Source organism: Salvelinus fontinalis, chromosome 7 (assembly GCF_029448725.1).
Source record: "Salvelinus fontinalis isolate EN_2023a chromosome 7, ASM2944872v1, whole genome shotgun sequence".
In the NCBI taxonomy this organism is placed as follows: domain Eukaryota; kingdom Metazoa; phylum Chordata; class Actinopteri; order Salmoniformes; family Salmonidae; genus Salvelinus; species Salvelinus fontinalis.
Window position 1 is genome coordinate 63335706 of NC_074671.1, and position 14195 is coordinate 63349900.

General features: G+C 42.6%; 1 pseudogene; it reads left to right on the forward strand.

The window, feature by feature from the left end:
• The first annotated feature begins 4322 nt into the window (after nt 1-4322).
• LOC129860106 (zinc finger protein OZF-like) lies at nt 4323-14067 on the forward strand (annotated as a pseudogene).
• Nucleotides 14068-14195: the final 128 nt, after the last annotated feature.

The window sequence follows — 14195 nt, forward strand, 5'->3', positions numbered from 1 at the left end:
ACCTACTCCACTGCAGCCTTGTCGATGAGAATGGGGGCGTGCTCGGTCCTCTTTTTCCTGTAGTCCACAAACATCTCCTTTGTATTGATCATGTTAAGGGAGAGGTTGTTGTCCTGGCACCACACGGCCAGGTCTCTGACCTCCTCCCTAAAGGCTGTCTCGTCGTTGTCGGTGATCAGGCCTACCACTGTTGTGTCATTGGCAAACTTAATGATGGTGTTGGAGTCGTGCCTGGCCATGCAGTCATGAGTGAACAGGGAGTACAGGAGGGGACTCACCCCTGAGGGGCCCCTGTGTTGAGGATCAGCGTGACGGATGTGTTGTTACCTACCCTTATCACCTGGGGGTGGCCCGTCAGGAAGTCCAGGATCCAGTTGCAAAGGGAGGTGTTTAGTCCCAGGGTCCTTAGCTTATTAATGAGCTTTGAGGACACTTTTGTGTTGAATGGTGAGATGTAGTCAGTTATTAGCATTCTCACATAGGTGTTCCTTTTGTCCAGGTGGGAAAGGGCAGTGTGGAGTGCAATGGAGATTGCATCATCTGTAGATCTGTTGGGGCGGTATGCAAATTGGAGGGGGTCTAGGGTTTCTGGGATGATGGTATTGATGTGAGCTTACCAGCCTTTCAAAGCACTTCATGGCTGCGGACGTGAGTGCTACCGGTCTGTAGTCATTTAGGCAGGTTGCCTTTGTGTTCTTGGGCACAGGGACTATGGTGGTCTGCTTGAAACATGTTGGTATTACAGACTCAATCGGGGACATGTTGAAAATGTCAGTGAAGACACCTACCAGTTAGTCAGCACATGCCCGGAGCACACGTCCTGGTAATCCGTCTGGCCCCGCAGCCTTGTGAATATTGACCTGTTTAAAGATCTTACTCACATCGGCTGTGGAGAGTGTGATCACACAGTCGTCCAGAACAGCTGGTGCTCTCATGCGTGTTTTAGTGTTATTTGCCTCGAGGCGAGCGTAGAAGTAGTTTAGCTTGTCTGGTAGGCTCAAGTCACTGGGCAGCTCTCGGATGTGCTTCCCTTTGTAGTCTGTAATGGTTTGCAAGCCCTGCCACATCTGACGAGCGTTGGAGCCAGTGTAATACGATTCGATCTTAGTCCTGTATTGATGCTTTGCCTGTTTGATGGTTCGTCGGAGGGCACATCAGGATTTCTTTAAAGCTTCCGGGTTAGTGTGAAAGCGGCAGCTCGAGCCTTCATTTAGCTCAGTGCAGATGTTGCCTGTAATCCATGGCTTCTGGTTGGGGTATGTAAGTACGGTCACTGTGGGGACGACGTTGTCGATGCACTTATTGATGAAGCCAATGACTGATGTGGTGTACTCCTCAATGCCATCAGACGAATCCTGAAACATATTCCAGTCTGTGCTAGCAAAACAGTCCTGTAGTTAGCATCTAAACATCACAAATCTGAGGTAAAAAGGATGTGTAATTCCATTAAATGTTATGGGGTGAAAATGCAAGCTTGTGTAAGGTAGTAACAGTAGCACAAAATGTACACATTGTGGAAATTAAAGCAATATAGAATAGTTTAATGACAAAATAATTCAACATGCCAATTTAAAATGATAGCATATGTTGCCCACTCACAAACTACTGCAACAATGACATCTATTTCTCACTCATTTAACTATTGAGAGTTTAAAATGCTCTCAAACACAGTTTAACCAGGTGCTCTAAAGGCTGAACCTTATTAACACAATAGGAGAAGTTGTGGTAGACGTGGGCTATCACATATTCCAGTCTGTGCTAGCAAAACAGTCCTGTAGCTTAGCATCTGATTCATCTTACCACTTTTTTATTGATCTAGTCACTGGTGCTTCCTGCTTTAATTTTTGCTTGTAAGCAGGAATCAGGAGGATAGAATTATGGTCAGATTTGCCAAATGGAGGGCGAGGGAGAGCTTTGCTTGCATCTCTGTGTGTGGAGTAAATGTGGTCGAGTTTATTTTCCTCTGGTTGCACATTTAACATGCTGATAGAAATTTGGTAAAACGTAAAATGTCACAGTATGTCCTTTTGAGTTTTGAATCAGAGTCTTTACCCGACAATCATGTTAGGGTATATCAGTTATCCTGTTAGAAGACTTGTTTCCGAGGTGATCAGGAGGATTATGATATGGAGTTATGTTGGGATGCCACCAGGCCGCTAGCAAAGCTGGGAGAAGAGGTGTATTGGAACAGGGACACAGGGAGGAGGGAGAAGAGGAGTATTGGACGGGGCCACAGTGTCTCCCGACCCCTCCTGTCTCAGCCTCCAGTATTTATGCTGCAATAGTTTATGTGTCGGGGGGCTCTAGTCAGTCTGTTATATCTGGAGTATTTCTCCTGTCTTATCCGGTGTCCTGTGTGAATTTAAGTATGCTCTCTCTTTTTCTCTCTCTCTTTCTCTCGGAGGACCTGGGCCCTAGGATCATGCCTCAGGACTACCTGGCCTGATGACTCCTTGCTGTCCCCCATCCACCTGGTTGTGCTGCTGCTCCAGTTTCAACTGTTCTGCCTGTGGCTATGGAACCCTGACCTGTTCACCGGATGTGCTTCCTTGTCCCAGACCTGCTGTTTTCAACTCTCTAGAGACAGCAGGTGCGGTGGAGATACTATGAATGATCGGCTATGAAAAGCCAACTGACATTTACTCCTGAGGTGCTGACCTGTTGCACCCTCTACTAACACTGTGATTATTATTATTTGACCCTGCTGGTCGTCTATGAACATTTGAACATCTTGACCATGTTCTGTAATAATCTCCACCTGGAACAGCCAGAAGAGGACTGGCCACCCCTCATAGCCTGGTTCCTCTCTATATTTCTTCCTAGGTTCCGGCCTTTCTAGGGAGTTTTTGCTAGCCACCGTGCTTCTACAGTACACCTGCATTGCTTGCTGTTTGGGGTTTTAGGCTGGGTTTCTGTACAGCACTTTGTGACATCAGCTGATGTAAGAAGGGCTTTATAAATACATTTGATTGATTGATTGATTGATTGATTGATTGATTATTGGGACAGGGCCACAGAAAGGTGGATTTCAGAGGAGGGAGAAGAGGAGTATTGGGACAGGGCCACAGAAAGGTGGATTTCAGAGGAGGAGGGAGAAGAGGAGTGTCACTGTCCTTTTGCGTTTTGAATCAGTCTTTACCCAACAATCATGTTAGGATATATCAGTTATCCTGTTAGAGCTTTTGTACCGAATCCACTGCAGTGTTTCAGGTGACACACTTATGGTCATGTCACAGCAGAGTGCAGGAGGGAGATTCCAAGATGTGGGAAGTGTGCAGGAGGGTATCAGACAGGGGATTGTGTTGTTTCGGTGGATAAAGTTGTGTGTGTCAACCAATTCCACTGAGCAAATTTCAGGTCTTGTGAAAATTCTGTTCAACTTCCAGTGCCTGTTTACTGTGAGCACAGAGGCTGTACTCACTTTAAGTTACAGTTTTAACCGTGTCCAAGTAGGCTACTGTGACTATTTGATCATAATATAGGCCTACCAGAGTGGCCTACCATCAAAAACAATGGAAAAAATGCATCCCATAACATTTTAACATGGACATAGCTGTTCTATCATTCAGCCTACAGTAGCAGCCAATGAGTGTTCGATGTAGGCCGACATTCCATGAGACTTTTGGGAAAAAAACATGCAGGTCTTGACATGAATCTGTTTATCCACTTGTCCTTCAGACAAGGAGGTGACTAAACATGTGTTTGATGCAAGAAAACACTTTAGAAAACAAAATTCATTATTATTCCCATATCATTATCATAGAGAATGAGATTAATTAAGCTACCCTCTAGTTTATTCAAGACCTTCTCAAAATAAAACACTGCCCTTTTAAGACATAAAAAAGCTCTTTACCTGACTTGCTTTTCAAAGATGTCTAGAAATGTATACATGTTGTGCTCTTGTAGGAAGCAATCACTCCCCCATTGTTGACTACAAATAATCTATAACTGGGCTAATAACTCACTAACCAGCAAAGGACGTGTAAAAAATGTGCACACGTGGCTACATGCAGCTCCTGCTTTGATTTCAAAACAACCGCATCAACTCACGACCCTTCATGCTGTAAAAACAGTCCAGTTCAAACTAAATGGCACAGATCAATATATGGCATATATCTATTTGCATATAGGCCTACTGCAGCTCTGATTGGTTATGTGATTATTAAAAACTATTTTACAAGTCACATAGACTTGGTGGTCTTCTGAGTTAATGTACATCATTTCGACAAGGTCATTTCATAAACAATCTATTTATTTGAGAATTTTTTGTTCCTTTTACATGTTATTGGTTTTGTGTAAAATGAAGTTCCTGAGCTGGTAAAATGGCGGCGTCCACTCTGTCTGCGGAGGAGCCCCTCGACTTCTTTTGGAAGTCTATTTTGGGGGTCTTTTTGGTGCGGTCCGGCGGGCTGGATTTCAACATCCACGAACCGGCCCAATCTTATCCAATTATAGACGTTTATGTTTTATGTCGCCTCTCAGGGTCTCTGTGCTGCCTACCCACCACCGATAGGTCGTCTATCGGTGCAGTGCTTCTCTCAGAGCAGTCGCCTCTCAGGGTCTCTGTGCTGCCTACCCACTACTGACAGGTCGTCTATCGGTGCAGTGCATCTCTCGGGAAAAGTGGTGGTTTCGAAAGGTACCACTCAATACTTTGTTTGGTTTATCAGACTTTAGTCATGATCTGCAGAAATGACAGTAAGGAATTTCACTCATGTGACTGTATCTTTGAACTATACCTACCTAACCATAATTAAGTTGTTCGTAAATGTAAATGCTAGCTAACGTTATAGCTACCTTATAAAAAACATTTATTTTACTATGTATTATTTGGATATGCATATTTTAACGCCCACTGTTCCTTTGGAAACCCCCACTTCTCCATATATCGTTCCTTTGGAAACCCCCACTTCTCCTTATATCGTTCCTTTGGAAACCCCCACTTCTCCTTATATCGTTCCTTTGGAAACCCCCACTTCTCCATATATCGTTCCTTTGGAAACCCCCACTTCTCCATATATCGTTCCTTTGGGAACCCCCACTTCTCCTTATATCGTTCCTTTGGAAACCCCCACTTCTCCATATATAGTTCCTTTGGAAACCCCCACTTCTCCATATATAGTTCCTTTGGAAACCCCCACTTCTCCATATATAGTTCCTTTGGAAACCCCCACTTCTCCTTATATCGTTCCTTTGGAAACCCCCACTTCTCCATATATAGTTCCTTTGGAAACCCCCACTTCTCCATATATAGTTCCTTTGGAAACCCCCACTTCTCCATATATAGTTCCTTTGGAAACCCCCACTTCTCCTTATATCGTTCCTTTGGAAACCCCCACTTCTCCATATATCATTCCTTTGGAAACCCCCACTTCTGCTTTACATCGTTCCATTGAAATTAGATAATTGAATTTGAAAAAATATAATATATTTTTAAAGAATAAAGAAAGCGCCAGAACTGTCAAGCAAATAACTTTTTTTTAATTTTAAATTTTTATCCCCTTTTCTCCCCAATTTTTCATGGTATCCAATCGCTAGTAATTACTATCTTGTCTCATCGCTACAACTCCCGTACGGGCTCGGGAGAGACGAAGGTCGAAAGCCATGCGTCCTCCGAAGCACAACCCAACCCAACCAAGCCCACTGCTTCTTTAACACAGCGCGCCTCCAACCCGGAAGCCAGCCGCACCAATGTGTCGGAGGAAACACCGTGCACCTGGCCCCCTTGGTTAGCGCGCACTGCGCCTGGCCCGCCACAGGAGTCGCTGGAGCGCGATGAGACAAGGATATCCCTACCGGCCAAACCCTCACTAACCCGGACGACGCTAGCCCAATTGTGCGTCGCCCCACGGACCTCCCGGTCGCGGCCGGCTGCGACAGAGCCTGGGCGCGAACCCAGAGACTCTGGTGGCGCAGTTAGCACTGCCCTAGACCACTGCAGTGCCCTAGACCACTGCGCCACCCGGGAGGCCCTAAGCAAATAACTTTTGTGTCCGTTTCTCTTTATTACTACAGGCTGACTCAGATTAAGTCTGAGGACGGTAAAATCAACAGTGAGGACAAACCCAGCCTGCCTCTCTCCTTCCACACTGAATCCAAACCTACAGTCACTGGGTCCTGATTGTGACAGTGGAGCCCAGTTTGCACTGCAAGATCCAGAGATGGCATCAGTGAAGCTGGAAGACTGTAGTCAAACACTGGGGCTGAATGCCAACATTAAAGATGAAGAAGAGGAGGAGGAGATTGGTAAATCTGTTAATCATGGTAAAAGCAGGTTCAATCTATTCTGTAATTCTGACATCACACATCCCTGCCAAACTCCAGACTGCACAGCAGTGGTTGTTTTGTACATTTTTACACTTACATTTGAATCATTTAGCTCGGGTTGGGATGTAGGATTTGAGCATAGCCTGAAGGTAGGGAGGGGCAGTTCCCTTTGTTTCTCTGTAGACAAGCACCATGGTCTTGTAGTGGATGTGAGCTTTGGCTGGAAGCCAGTGGAATGTACGGAGGCGCAGGGTGACATGGGGGAACTTGGGAAGGTTAAACACCCAGACGGCCTGCAGTGTTCTGGATAAGTTGCGAGACAAAGCGACTAGACGTAATAGTGCCTGAAATAATGTGATTTGTCTCGTATGAGACATGCTGTTGCTAGGCCTATGGGGCGGCAGGTAGCCTAGTGATTAGAGCGTTGGACTAGTAACCGAAAGGTTGCAAGATCGAATCCCCGAGCTGACAAGGTAAAAATCTGTCGTTCTGCCCCTGAACAAGGCAGTTAACCCTCTTTTCCTAGGCCGTCATTGAAAATAAGAATTTGTTCTTCACTGACTTGCCTAGTTAAATTAAGGTAAATAAAAAATATATTAAAATGAGCTGAGGCCCACGTGGGAACTGCAAACTACTTACCCTTAACATCCCCCAAAACTACATGGATGGGAAGCATGTGTGATAAAACCTGTACTCAGAAGCCGACTGTCATGAAACTTTGAGATCAGGCACAGTTGCAGCATGGCCATAGAAACTGTAGGACCACCCGTCCGTATTATGTGTTATGTATTATGTTATCTATTATGTTATGTATTATGAAAAACTGAGCGCTAACCAAGGACAGATGAACCAGTAAGGGAACCAATGTGGTAAAAACCCGTTGCTGGGTAGCCTTCATTTGCAACTAGAAAGTGGTGACTGGGACCAAATCGTTGTTCGTAGGGTAGGATGTTGAAACTTGCATAGAGAAGCATTTCCCCGAATCAATTCAGGCAAGGTGAATCCCGGTACATAGAAACTGAAGCAAATTAACAAATTGTTAGAATTATGGAGAAAAAAAACATGAATTTAGCATTAATAGGCTACAAGCAAAGTGACTGAAGCTTAAAGCCACAGTTCTTATTCGATACATGATTGACGGTAGCCAGCTTGACACTTGGTTTGCAGCTGGGAGGAGAATATACCATTATGAGATGGGGACTAATGGCCAAGACTGATGCAACATATCAAGATATTGCAGAAGACATATTGTTTATAACGAGATGAAATGCAAGTAAAAATGTAAATACCTAAAATGAGTAAAAGTAAGTCAACTAAACTCATAAAGCTTGGATGAAGTATAACTTTCATCGCTGAAGAATCAATTGATAAAATGGCTGATATTGCAAATCACCACTTGTAAAATAGGCTACGATTATGCATGTAAGCCAACTTCACGTCAAATATGACTATGCTGGTGAGAAGAAGAAATATCCATGATTGCTGGCGACGGCTCTTGGGTACACCTTAGTTTGAGTCCACTCCTATCCAATTATTAAAGAAGAATAGAATATGTTTCCAAACACTTCTACATTAATAATGATGAGTGAGAAAGTAACAGATGCACAAATATCATACCCCTGCGCCAAAGCAAATGCTAACCTCCCCTCTTCTTTTAATGGTGCGAGGTTAGCATGTATTGGAGCTATGATATTTATGTGTCTGTAACTTTCTCACTCATCATTATTCACAATATACAAGGCTACTATACTAAGCCTGCTAATGTAGGGAGGGACAGTTCCCTTTGTTTCTGTAAAGACAATGCGAAAACAGATTTTTAGAAAATTTTTCAAATTTAAAAGAATAAAAAAAACTGAAGGACTCATAAGTGGCCAGCAGTCTACGTCGCAGTGCTTGAGGCGTCACTATAGACCCGGGTTCAAACCAAGGCTGTGTCACAACCGGCCGTGACCGGGAGTCCCATAGAGCGGCGCCCGGGTTAGGGGAGTGTTTGTCCTCTCATGATATAAGACACTTATATATAAGCTGATATAAGACACTTATATTTACCTAAATGTTTAATATCCATAATTTTAATGATTATTTATTTGAATTGCGCGCCCTCCAGTTTCACCGCTAGTGGGACGCCTAGGGACCTTAAATGCTGCAGACATTTTTTAGTGACCTTCTCCAGATCTGTGCCTCTACACAATCATGTCTCCGAGCTCTACGGACAATTCCTTTGACCTCATGGCTTGTTTTTTCGTTTTTGTTTTTTCAATATTTGGAAGGTGTGCTTAATGTTTCATACACTCAGTAAATATGGATGGTTTCTAAAACCAGGCACATTTAACAGTTAGGCTATTGATTAAAGACCTATTTAAGTTGGTTTCCACATTCCTCAAAAATATTGTTTCAGAATCGCAGACAGTGACCGCTATCTAACGTGGGAGAAAGTGCATGTTATAAAATAATGTAATTTTTATTAGTGTTGCACCATTGTTATTACATAATATAACCATATACAATTTCAGTAGCACATGTCTTAGTGATGGACTGTGCCATCCCTATGGCCTCCGCAATGGATTAGTCCACCGAGACAGGAGCCAATCAGACGGGTGTCTTGTGTGCCATGAAAAAATGTATCTATTTGCGACTGTTCGACTGCTACCATACACATCATGTATGGTTCACACTCTCCTTCATCCCCTGGAACTTTTTCTATGCCATATGGCCTCAACTTGTACTGTTCTGTTTTTCTCATTACACCCTTTCAATATTTGAAATATTACATTTGATTCATCCACTGTCGAGGATTTTTTTCAAAATCATTGACGAGGAAAGTATGGTCTACCCCATTGGGTAGCTTACTGCACCATATGCCATGTCTTGAAATATGCAGATAGACAGATTCAAAGTAAATTTACATTGTAAAACTTCTGCCAACTTTCTAACTCCGCCCATAACTTTTTAAATGTATTGCACTCCAAGAAGGCATGGATTATTGAGTCATCGTTAGTTTTACACTTAAGACATGGGGAGCAGCCCTTGGTGCGCCTGGGAGGGCATAGGTCCACCCACTTGGAAGCGAGGCCCAAAAAATCTTAATGAGTTTTTCCCCACAAAAGGGCTGTATTACAGACCGAAATACTCCTCAGTTTCATCAGCTGTCCGGGTGGCTGGTCTCAGACGATCCCACATGTGAAGAAGCCGGACGTGGAGGTCCTGGACTGGTGTGGTTACACATGGTCTGCGGTTGTGAGGCTGATTGGACATACGGGCCAAATTCTCTAAAATGGTGTTGGAGGTGGCTTATGATAGAGAAATTAACATTAAATTCTCTAGCAACAGCTCTGGTGGACATTCCTGCAGTCAGCATGCCAATTGCACGCTCCCTCAAAACTTGAAACGTCTGTGGTGGTGTTGTGCACATTTTAGTGGCATTTTGTCCCCAGCAGAATGTGCACCTGTGTAATGATCATGTTGTTTAATCAGCTTCTTGATATGTCACCCCTGTCAGGTGAATGGATTATTTTGGCAATGGAGAAATGCTCACTAACAGGGATGTAAACATTTTTGAGAAATAAGCTTTTTGTGAGTATGAAACATTTCTGGGATCTTTTATTTCAGCTCATGAAACCTTTCGACCAACACTTTACATGTTGCATTTATATAGACTACAAGCCTGACTGTTACCCACTTTTAGAATAGATGTATTCCCCGTTTGTATTGTACAGCTTACTGATGAGTTCATATGTTACCGGTACAGCCAGAAGAGGACTGGCCACCCCTCACAGCCTGGTTCCTCCTTTCTCCTTTTCCTAGCCAATGTGCTTCTACATCTGCATTGCTTACTCTTTGGGGGTTTAAGCTGTATATATTTAACTGCTGATGTAAAAAGGGCTTCATAAAATACATTTGATTGACATGTATATCACCAACTGACTGGTTCTTCTGATGTTGTTCACACAGGAGATCATGTTGAGACATTCTCTACATCCAGAGAGCAACAGCCGGAAGATCACAGAGCTAAGAGGTCTCATCACTGCCCACATTGCGAGGAGAGTTTCCCAATTCTATCAAATCTAAAAATACACCTAAAAATACACACAGACCAGAATCTGTATTGCTGCACAGATTGTGAGAAGAGATTCACATCATCACAAGCTCTGACAACTCATCAGAAAGTGCACACTGGAGAGAAGTCATACTTCTGCTTTGTCTGTGGGGAGAGTTTCTCTCAACAGGGACACTTAAAAACACATCATCGAATACACACAGAAGAGAAGCCATACTCCTGCTTTGACTGTGGGGAGAGTTTTTCTCAACAGGGCCACCTAAAAACCCACCAACGAATACACACAGGAGAGAAGCCTTACTCCTGCTCTGACTGTGGAAAGAGTTTCTCTCAACTGGGCAGCTTAAAAACACACTAACGTATACACACAGGAGAGAAGCCTTACTCCTGCTCTTACTGTGGGGAGTGTTTCTCTCAACTGGGCAACTTAAAAACACACAAACGTATACACACAGGAGAGAAGCCTTTCTCCTGCACTGACTGTGGGAAGAGCTTCACAACATCACAAGCTCTGACAGTTCATCAGAGAGTGCACACTGGAGAGAAGCCTTACTACTGCTCTGAATGTGGAAAGAGTTTCTCCCAATTGGATATGTTAAAATGTCACCAACGAATACATACAGGAGAGAAGCCTTACTCCTGCTCTGACTGTGGAAAGAGTTTCTCTCAACTGGGCAACTTAGAAGCACACCTACGTATACACACAGGAGAGAAGCCTTACTCCTGCTCTGACTGTGGGAAGTGCTTCACAACATCAGCTGAGCTAAAAGTTCATAAAAGAGCACACACAGGAGAGAAGCCTTACACCTGTTCTGACTGTGGAAAGAGTTTCTCCCGATTGGATATGTTAAAATGTCATCAGCGAATACATACAGGAGAGAAGCCTTATTCCTGCTCTGACTGTGGAAAAAGTTTCTCCCAACTGGGCAACTTAGAAGCACACCAACGTATACACACAGGAGAGAAGCCTTACTCCTGCACTGACTGCGGGAAGTGTTTCTCCCGATTGGATACCTTAAAACGCCACAAATGTATACATAAAGGACAGAAGCCTCATCAGTTCTCTTAGACCAGCTAAGAATTAAAGTCACTCCATCACTTTAAGATGCACTATGTAGAAATCACTCCACCATTTCCTGGATGTTAAAATTGCAATTGTTCTAATAGCCTCCAGTTTGTGACAAAACAAGCAGTCATTGTGTAGTGAATCATTGTACCATCTAAACCGCTGTGAAATATATTTTCCATAACCAAAATATTGTATTTTCAGCTGTTGTACAAAAACGGAAGTCAAAAACGCAAAAAACAAAACTTCAGAACGGGAAGCATAGAAATAGTGCACATAGAACAGATCTACTGCTTCTTGTCATACCTTCATACCGACCTTGTGCCATACCAGAATATTAGGTAATACTGGCACTGAACACAAGGGGCGCTATTTTCAAACCCCACAATGCCTCCGAAGGTTAGCGATGCTAACCAATCCCATAGAGAATGCTAACGAGGTCTTTTTTCAGAACAGACATCCCAGCTCAAAGTTATACAAGCAACAACAAAATGGTACTCACAGTTCACTGCACGCAAAAAAATATATATATTTTAGACAGCATCCAGGAGTAGTTAGCTAACTAACTAACTACTAAATTAGCAAACCAAATGCACAACTGCAGAGCATTTAGCACATTTTAGACTGTTAACTTAAAGGGATATTCCTCATCTCCAGCACCACCCCAACATCAACATGTAAATATTGCGTGTTTCTGTAGTAAAAAAGATTGAGGAAGATAAGTGATTCTAATGACATCATCGGTGGGCATCGTGTGATTTTTTGACCAATTTATGAGGAGGCATTGCCTACTAACTGATTGATGATGTCATTTTCACATGTTGATGTTTGGTTGGTGCTTCATTTCCTTTTAATAGAGTTAGTTATAAGATATTATATATTTGTCACATATATGTACCGACAGATGTTTGAATATCATTGAATATCATTATAGAATATGCATTAAATGCATCCTCCAATTGTAAAGTCTGTCTATGCTCATACAGTAGACAGTGTTGAGAGCAACAGCATGAAGATCACAGGGCAAAGAGGTCTCACCACTGCCAGTTCTCTCAGAACAATTAAGATTAGAGTCATAAAATAAGTTGTAACAGTAAACTGGATCAAATGAAGAAAGCTTAGAACACACTATTGTAATCCTATTGTTTCTCACTGTGAGCGAACTGTGCAGAGGAAAGGGAGCATTATAGAATGTTAACCTCTACTTTACATATCACTGTGCACCTTGTCTGTTTTGGTGTGTTTTGTTAGCTTCTACTGTAAAGATATTGAGATGACCTTGGATTTTCACTTAGTGTTAAATATCTTCTGTGAGGCTTCTCATTTTAAAATCAAACAGTTTATAGTTTAACAGTTGACGGGGTGGTACTGCTTACCTCTCAGCCTGGTCTGACTCTGTCTGTTGGGAGAGTTTCAACTGGGCAGCTTAAAAACACACCAACTGTATACACACAGGAGAGAAGCCTTACTCCTGCTCTTTGGATGGGTGGGCGTATAGCACGAACATCTAGCAACCCGAAGGTTGCTTGTTTGAATCTCATCACAGATGACTTTAGCATTTTAGCTAATAAGCAACTTTGCAACGACTTACTACTTTTTAGATACTACTTAGCATGTTAGCTAACCCTTCCCCCCCCAAAAAAGGTTTTTCCCCTAACCCTAAACTTAACCCAAAGCATAGCCACCTAGCTAGCATTAACAACAATACATTGTAATTTGTAACATATTGAACATTTGTAACATATTGTACAAATTCCAATTCATAACATATCATACAAATTGTAATTTATATGTCCTACAATTTGTATTCTACATTACATGAACAAAGGTATGTGGACACTTGTTCATCGAACATCTCATTCCAAAAACATGGGTATTAATATGGAGTTGGTCCCCCCTTTGCTGCTATAACAGCCTCTTCTGGGAAGGCTTCCCACCAGATGTTGGAACATTGCTGTGGGCTCTTGCTTTCATTCAGGTTGTCCCTCTGCAGTTCTCTGTGGGAATGAACTAGTAGACACAACATGTATCAGATAGAGATGATCCGTTTTCAGCATTAGTTTGGGGGGATTCTTTTTGCTATTAAACAACTGTTTAATGATACACAGGTTATGAAACAACTACATGGGTTTATTAAGTTCTCTTTTAAAAGCAGATTTGTTTAAGTCATTGATCATGAATGTGTTTGGATAACTGCATAAGTTAAGTTAATTATTCTGCCAATTAAAAATAAAGGTACATGAATTTGTACTGGTCAACCTCTTCTTCTCTTTTGTATTCAGTTCTTCATATTAGATCTGACAGTATGAATGGTTCTTGTGGTTGTGTTCAGTTCTTCATATTAGATCTGACAGTATGAATGGTTCTTATGGTTGTATTCAGTTCTTCATATTAGATCTGACAGTTTGAATGGTTCTTATGGGCTGAGTGCCGGGAGTGTTTTGGTATGACTACAGTCAGTAGTTCTCTCTGACCCTGTGATGTCACCAGGACAGAACCACATGTCTCTATCACACTCCAGCCCAGAATGTGACAGTGATGCACCTTTAACGTTGGTCTGAACACCACCAATAAACACCCAACAAGAAGAATGCACGCTCAGTGATCACGCCCCCTCCCCATGCTGCAAAGTAATCGAGAGCAATAGTAATGGTATTTTGTAGGCACTAAAAGAAGGTCTGTGGTAAACACAGGCTTAGGAGATCTTATACGTTTTGTTCTATGAGTTCATCTCCATCAGCTAACATCACTTTTTTAGCATTTTGATGCATTTATGTATCAAATAAGCACATAAAAGGCTTCATA